We start from the raw sequence: 9,017 nt of genomic DNA, 5'->3' as shown, positions 1-9,017 counted from the left end.
CAACAATGATTACTGCAACAAGCATCTAAAAAAATAATATCTATAAATAATCAAAAGGACAAACCTGAGCCTTAATGCTAATGTCAATAATTACTTTTATTACCTCTACAAACTTATTGAGCCATTTAGCTCACTTATTTACAGCTACAACCCATTTATCAATAAACCTAGGTATAGTTATTCCCTTAGGAGTAGCAACAGTTATTACAGGGTTCCAGCACAAACCACAAGTATCTATAGCTCATTTCTTCCTTCAAGGCACACCAACCCCACTCATTCCTATATTAGTAGTTATTGAAACAATCAGTTTATTTATTCAACCTATTGCAGTTGTAGTGTGATTAACAGCTAATATTACTACAGGTCATTTACTAACACACTTAATTGGAAGTGCAACCTTAGCCTTAATATAGTCAGCCTAACTGCAGCAACAACTACTTTCATTATTGTAATCCTATTTACAACTAACTACCTCACTAGTTAGGTTTATCTACATGATAACCCATGATGAATCAAACTCACTTCAACCATATAATGAACCCAAGCCCTTGGCACTTAACTGGTGCATTATCCACTATTTTAACATCTGGTCTTGCAATATGCTTCCATTATAACTCTGTAATTCTCCTATCTATAGGACTATAACAAACATTTTAACAATATATCAATGATGACATGAAGTTGTACAAGAAAGTACTTTCCAAGGTCATCATAAACTAACAGTTCAAAAGGGGCTTTGATATTTCATAATCTTATTTTTCTTTATAAGCTTTTTCTGAGCATTTTACCATTCAAGTTTAGTGTCCACTCCTGAACTAGGAGGATGTTGATCCCCCCCACAGGCATTAATCCACCGAATCTGCTAGAAGTTCCACTACCTAATACATCCATTCTCTTAGCCTCTGGAGTTTCAGTTACTTGAGCATATACCATAGCTTAATAGGAGGGAATCGAAATCACATACTTCAAGCCCTATCTGTTACAATTCTCTTAGGCATCTATTTTCACTTCTTCACGTATGTGAATATTATGAAGTCCCTTTCACAATCTCTCATGGGGTATATAGCTCTACAGTTTTTGTAACTGATAGATTTCATGAACTACATGTTATTTTCAGATCTTCCTTTATAGTTTTATGTCTCCTGCGACAACTAAAACATCACTTTACATCTAACCATACTTTGGTTCTGAAGCTGCTGCCTGATACTGACATTTCATAAATGTAGTATGATTATTCCTATATTCTCTGTTTACTGGTGAGGTTCCTGTTTTCTTGGTACATACAGTATAGTTGACTTCCAATCTGCAAGCTCTGGTAAAATTCCAAAAGAAAATAATATGCCTATTATTAGCTATAATAACTAATACCCTACTGGCATCCTTACTTATCTTAATTGCTTTCTGACTCACACAACTACACATATTCATAAAAAGTAACCCCTTATGAATGTGGATTTGACCTTATAGGATCAGCATGCCTGCCCTTTCTTTATGAAATTCTTCCTAATTGCAATTACATTTGTACTATTTGACCTAGAAATTGCACTACTTTTTCCACTTCCCTTAGCATCACAGAAAACCACCTAAAATAATGTTTACAATAGCTTTATTGCTTATCTTACTCCTAGCCATCAGCCTGGCTTATGAAGGAACACAAAAAAGCTTGGAATGAGCTGAACATGATAGCTAGTTTAACAAAAATAAGTGATTTCAACTCATTAGATTTTGATATATTTACATCTATCAAATGTCTTTTGTATATATTAACATCATATAGGCATTTACTGTTTCCCTTATAGGAATATTAATATACCAGTCACATCTTATATCATCACTATTATGTCTAGAGGGTATGATATTATCCTTATTTGTCATACTAGCTATTACAATCTTAAACACTCATTTTACACTACTTAGTATAGTTCCTGTTATTCTACTAGTTTTCACAGCAGGTGAGGCTGCCTTAGGCCTATCCCTAGTAGTTTTACTATCTAATATATATGGTACAGATTATGTAAAAAATCTAAATCTTCTTCAATGTTAAAATTAATTACCCCTTCAATTATACTAATCACCCTAATATGACTGTCAAAAAAATATAATATGGACTAATGTTACATCCTACAGCATGTTGATTAGTCTCACATCTCTAGGTACCTTAAACCAATGTGATAAAACTAACTTAAAGTTCTCACTGATTTTTTGGGATCTGACTTTTTTCTGATCCCTTATCAGCACCTCCACTGGCATTGAAAACATGACTTTTACCACTAATATTAATAGCCAGCCAAGCTCACTTATCTAATGAATGTTAAACTAAAAAAAATTATCTACTACTATATTGATCACACTCCAAAACCTATAGCATTCACTTCCTCTGAATTCATCATATTTTATATTCTATTTGAAGCAACACTAGTGCCAACCCTTGTTATCATCGCATGCTGAGGAAGTCAAACAGAACATTTAAACGCAGGATTTTACTTTCTCTTCTATACAATAGTTGACTCATTTCCTTTTTTAGTAACTCTAATGTACTTTCAGAATATAACAGGAACTCTCAATCTTCTTGTACTACAATATTGAGCAAAATGTATAAATGACTCTTCATTCAATATAGTAATTTGACTAGCATGTATAAAAGAATTCATAGTAAAAATACCATTGTATGGTCTATACCTTTGACTACCCAAAGTTTGTGTTGAGGCTCCTATCACAGGACAATAGTACTTGTAGTAGTCCTACTAAAGCTTGGAGGGTATGGAATACTATTATTACTATTATCCTAGAACCAACAACAACTTTCATAGCCTATCCATTCCTAATACTTTATGAGGCATAATCATAACAAGCTCCATCTGTTTACATCAAACTGATCTAAAATAACTAATTGCCTACTCATCTGTAAGTCAAATAGCACTTGTAATTACAGCAATTTCAATCCAAATGCCATGCATAGGGGCCACAGCTCTTATATTCAGTCACACATGGTCTAACATCATTCATGCTATTTTGTCTTGGTAACACAAACTATGAATAAATTCTTAGTCTTAACTATAATATTAGCATGACTACAAACACTCTTACCACTAATAGCCACTTGATGACTTTTAGCAAGCCTGACAAACTTAGTCTTACAACCTACCATTAATCTAATTGGAGAACTATTTATAGTAACAGCAACATTTTCATGATCCAATGCTACTATAGTTCTAATAGAAACTAATAACATTATTACAGCAATTTAACCTTCATGTATATTAATATCTACTCAATGAGGTAAATATACACATCACATTAATAATATTAGTCCGTCCTTCATGAAAGAGAACACTCTAATAGCTCTACACATATTACCTCTTCTAATACTATCAATAAACCAAAAAATTGTCCTAGGCTCACTTTACTGTAAATATAGTTTAACAAAAAAATCAAATTTTGAATCTGATAATAGAAGATTCTAGCTTCTTATCTACCAAAAAAAAACATGCAAGAACTGCTAATTCATGCTTCCATGTATAAAATGTGTCTTTTTCGGACTTGTAAGGGTAATAGCTATCTACTGGTCACAGGAATAAAAAAATCAGTGCAGCTGCAAATAAAAGTAATTAATATCCTAGTATGCTCTTTACTCATAACATTAACAATATTAGTTATACCCATCTTAAATAGTTTTATCAGTATGTATAAAAACAAAAACTACCCTTCATACATAAAAAATTTAGTTGCACTTGCTTTTATCATTAGTACACTTCCTTCAACATTTATTTACTCAGATGAAGAAACAGTAATTTATAACTGTCACTGAATAACAATCCAAACTATAAAAATAATAATAAGCTTTAAATGACATTATTTCTCCATAATATTCACACCAATAGCACTCTTTATCACATGGTTCATTATAGAATTCTCTATGATACACTGAATCAGACCCCCATATTAACTGATTCTATAATTATGCACTAATTTTCTTAATTACAGCAATAATTTTAAGTACTGCTAATAATCTCTTTCAAGTTTTTATTGGTTGGGAAGGGGTTGGAATCATGTCCTTTCTGCCTATTGGCTGATGATATAAACAAGTAGATGCAAATACTGCTGCTATGCAATCAAACTTGTATAATCATAATGGAGATTTTGGACTAATTGTAACTATGGCATGATTTCAATCCAATCTAAATTCATGAGAATTTCAGCAAATTTTCATCCTTAATTCTGAGAGTACAAATATTCCCTTAATAGGATTACTACTACCTGCCACCAGAAAATCTGCACAATTTGGCCTACACCCTTGACTTCCTTCTGCTATAGAAGGACCAACTCCCATATCAGAACTACTTCACTCTAGCATAATGTTTGTTGCAGATGTGTTACTTTTAATCTGATTTTACCCTATAATAGAAAAAAACCAAAATAGTCCAAACAACAACCTTATGCCTAGGGGCTATTACAACCCTATTTACAGTTATTTGTGCTCTTACCAGAATGATATTTTTAAAATTTGTAGCCTTCTCAACTTCAGGTCAACTTGGTCTAATAATAGTTACTATTGGTATTAACCAACCACACTTACTTTTCCTACATATCTGCACCCATGCTTTTTCTACAGCTATATTACTTATATGCTCGGGGTCAACCATTCACAACCTAAATGATGAACAAGATATCTGAAAAGCAGGAGGTCCATTTAATGTTCTACCTCTTACTACTTCCACTCTCATTTTTGGAAGCTTAGCTTTAACAGGAATGCCCTTTCTCCCAGGATTCTACTTCAAGGATCTTATCACTGTAACTGCTAACATGTCATATACAAGTGCCTGAGCCCTTCTTATGACTCTTCTAGCTACCTTCCTAACAGCTGCTTACAGGACTCGAACTGTATTCTTTGTACTACTTCACAGCCTCAATTCATTACCTTAAACCACATTAACAAAAATAACTGAATACTAATAAATTTAATTAAGTGCCTGATATTAGAAAGCATCTTTGCTGGATTCTTACTATCTAGCAATATCCCTCCAATAACACTTTCCCAAATAACCATGCCCTATTACCTAAAATTCACTGGCTGAATAATTACACCATTAGGCTTTGCTCAAGCATTAGAAATGTAATTGATCTCAAAATTTATATTATAAAAAACCTTAAAATATAGTTAAAATGTCAAATTTACTAAGCTATTTTCCCATAGTCATTCACCACTCATGACCATCATGAATCCTAGCAACAAGCTGAAAAGCAGCATCCCTCCTTCTAGACCTATTCTGACTAAAAAATGTCTTATCCAAATCTACTTCACATACCCAAGTAAAAGCCTCCCTACTAAAACGAAACCAAAATGGCCTAGTCAAACTCTAATTCTTATAATTTATAGTAACAATCATTTTACTCCTATGGTCTAATTTCCTTGAGTAATCTCCATAATAATAATAACACAAATCAGCAATGATCATCCTGTTACAACAACAAATCAAGTGCCACAGCTATGTAAAGCAGCAATACCCTCTTCACTAAAAAAATCCAGAATCTCCAGTATCATATATAACTCAGTCACGCTGACCATTAAACTTAAAAATAATACTCAACTCATCATCATCTGACATAAAAAAACACTAAAAACATCTCTATCACTACACCTGCAATAAGGGTACTAAATGCAACAGCATTTGATACTCAAAATTCAGGATACTCTTCAATAGCCACAGCTGCCATATACCCAAAGACAACCAACATCCCTCCTAGATATATTAAAAAGACTACTAAACCAAAAAAAAATCACCCAAAATTAATTACAATACCAGACCCAACTCCACCACCCAGAATTAAACCAAGCCCTCCATAAATGGGAGTAGGTTTTGAAGAAAAACCCACAAAACTAATCACAAAAATAATACTTAAATACAATGTATGTCATTATTATTCTCACATGGACTCAAACCATGATCTATGACATGAAAAATCATCATTGTAATTAAACAAAAATCTAATGACAAGTATCCAAAAGTCTCACCCACTATTCAAAATTATTAATAAAGCTTCTTTGATTTACCCATCCCCTCCAATATTTCAATATAGTGAAATTTTGGTTAATTATTTGGCATTTGCTTAATTCTTCAATTTCTGACAGACCTCTTTCTAGTTATACATTACACAGCAGATACAACAACTGCATTCTCATCTGATACATCTGTCGAGATGTCAACTATGGATGAATTATTCAATACATACATGCTAATGGTGCATCCGTCTTCTTTCTTTGCCTATTTATAAATATCGAATGCAGCATGTACTATCGGTCTTTTGCTTATAATGGAACATGGAATATAAGAATTATTCTCTTATTTGCAGTCAGAGCAACAGCCTTTATAGGTTATGTATTACCATTAGGGCAAATATCTTTCTGAGGGGCAACAGTTATTACAAACCTAGTTTCCGCTACATCAGCTCAAGCCTAGTAGAATAAATTTGAGGAGGATTTTCAGAAGGTAAAGCAACCCTCACTCGATTCTTTGCTTTTCACTTTATTCTTCCCTTTATCACTCTTGGTTTAGTACTAGTTCATCTCCTGTTCCTACATGAGACATATTCTAATAATCCAACAGGAATCATGTCTAATTCAGACAAAATCACATTTCACCTGTCAACATAACTGAGGACATTCTAGGGTTTTTCTCATAATTATAGTATTAATATTTCTAGTTTTATTTTTCCCGGACCTGCTATGAGACACAGATAACTGTACTTCAGCAAATCCTTTAAGTACACCACCTCATATTCACCTACAATGATATTTTCTATTTGCATATGCAATCCTATGATCAATTCCTAATAAACTATGAGGTTTATGAGCTCTAATTTGATCAATTCTTGTACTAGTACTAATTCCAATAACGCATACTTCAAACCAGTGAGCTAAAATATTTCGAGCTCTGAGCCAAATTGCATTTTGACTCTTAGTAGTGGATCTCCTAACATTAACCTGAGTTGGAGGACAACCTGTAGAACACCCCTTCATTTTAATCAGGCAGATAGCCTCTATTCTCTACTTCACACAAATTATAGAAGTTATCCCAATTGTAGGTGTTATTGAAAATAACCTTATAAAATAAAGAGTCTCTGTAGTGTAATCTAATACCCTGGTCTTATAAACCAGTGAAGGGAGCTATAAATATTCCTGTGATTCAGGAAAGAAACAGCAGCCTCACCATCAACACCAAAGCTAATATTCTTTATAAACTATTTTCTGGAAAATGCCCTAAAACACACAACCAAAGCATTTACTTTAGTACATAGAAACTAAGCAACACAGCAATTAAAGTTCCACATGTATAAGTACATATACCATACTAATATGCTATGAAGAATATGCAATTGATCATGCATTACTGATATGCTCCATGCATATAAGCAAGTAGATTATATTATTATAGTACATCAGACATACTACATTTAATCATATATTATTGATATGTTCCATGCATATAAGCAGGTACATTATATTATTATAGTACATAGGACATGTTATGTTTAATCGTGCATTACTAATATGCCTCATGCATATAATCAAGTACATTTATATGATTAAAGTCCATAGTTCATACATTCAATGATCGTACATAGCGCATTAAATCAAATCATTTGCAGTCCACATGTGTATCACCACCACTGAAGGCCACTTAATCATCATGCTGTGTGAAATCATCAACCCGCCCACAATCATGTCTCTTCTTGCTCTGGGCCCATTTAGAGTGGGAGTAGGTACAGTGAACTATATCTAGCATCTAGTTCTTACTTCAGGGCCATGTAATTTAAGTTGCTCATTCATTCATTCCCCTTAAGTAAGACATCTCCATGGATTAATGACTAATCAGCCCATGCTCACACATAACTGTGCTGTCACACCCTTTGTATTTTTAAATTTTGGGGATGCGAGGTTCAACTAGGCCATCTGAGGCCCTAATAGAGGCAGATAACTTGCAGCTGGACTTTAACTGAATATTAATGGTTGTACATAATAAACTTAAGGTGTAATTCAGTCAATGGTCACAAGGACATAGCACTTTATAACAACATCCAATAACAAATTAAACATATACAAACAGAAATTCAACATAAACTACAATTATCCAACTTTTAACAATTTTACTAAAACATAAAAAAATTACACTATTGATTTGATATATCAAGCCCCCCTTATCTCCCCAACCCTGTGTATACTAAATATCTTGTCAAACCCCAAAAGCAAGAACATGCACACAAGAGTGCTATGCAGAACAAAAAAGTAGTACATAGGTATGTAAATTAAAATACTGTTACACAGTTTTCTGCCTACCTGTAAAACACTTAGACGCTCAAACACATACGACTGGGAATTCTGTGTATACCTATCTCCCATTACAGATTAAATAAAATACAGTATGTCTAAATTTAAAATTTATATTAACTATTATTTACTTATAAGTACCTGCAATATAAACTGTTTTCCCAATACATGCATTTTAAAATTTAAATTAATGTAGCTTAAAAATTAAAGCAAAGCACCGAGAATGCTTAGATGATTGCACACACTCCATAAACGTATAGGTTTGTTTCCAGCCTTTCCCTTAATTATCAATAAAATTACACATGCAAGTACCCGCCTACCAGTGAGAATGCCTTTTAAATTATATAGGATTAAAAGGAGCCGGTATTAATCACACCATTAAGAAAGCTAATAGTACCTTGCTTTGCCACAACCCCATGGAAAACAGCAGTGATAAGAATTAAGCCATAAACAAAAGTTTGGCTTAGTTATATAATACCTGGGTTGATAAATTTCGTGCCAGCCACTGCGGTCATATGATTAACCGGAATTAACAGAAAATTGGCATAAAGCCTTCTAAAGCAAATTTAATTCAAATAGTTAAGCTCTGTCCAAGCTGTGAAACACCATGGACGCAATAAAACTATGTTACAAAAGTGACTTTAATTAAGCCAACACACGGCAGCTAAGATTCAAAGTGGGACTAAATACA

General features: G+C 33.2%; 2 pseudogenes; both read left to right on the top strand.

Annotated features, from left to right (window-relative positions):
- Positions 1-504: 504 nt before the first annotated feature.
- LOC140847580 (cytochrome c oxidase subunit 3-like) lies at positions 505-1,291 on the top strand (annotated as a pseudogene).
- A 4,698-nt stretch (positions 1,292-5,989) lies between these two features.
- On the top strand, positions 5,990-7,112 carry LOC140847559 (cytochrome b-like; annotated as a pseudogene).
- Positions 7,113-9,017: the final 1,905 nt, after the last annotated feature.

Source organism: Manis javanica, chromosome Y (genome assembly GCF_040802235.1).
Source record: "Manis javanica isolate MJ-LG chromosome Y, MJ_LKY, whole genome shotgun sequence".
NCBI lineage: Eukaryota > Metazoa > Chordata > Mammalia > Pholidota > Manidae > Manis > Manis javanica.
This window is presented reverse-complemented; position numbering and strand designations above follow the sequence as displayed.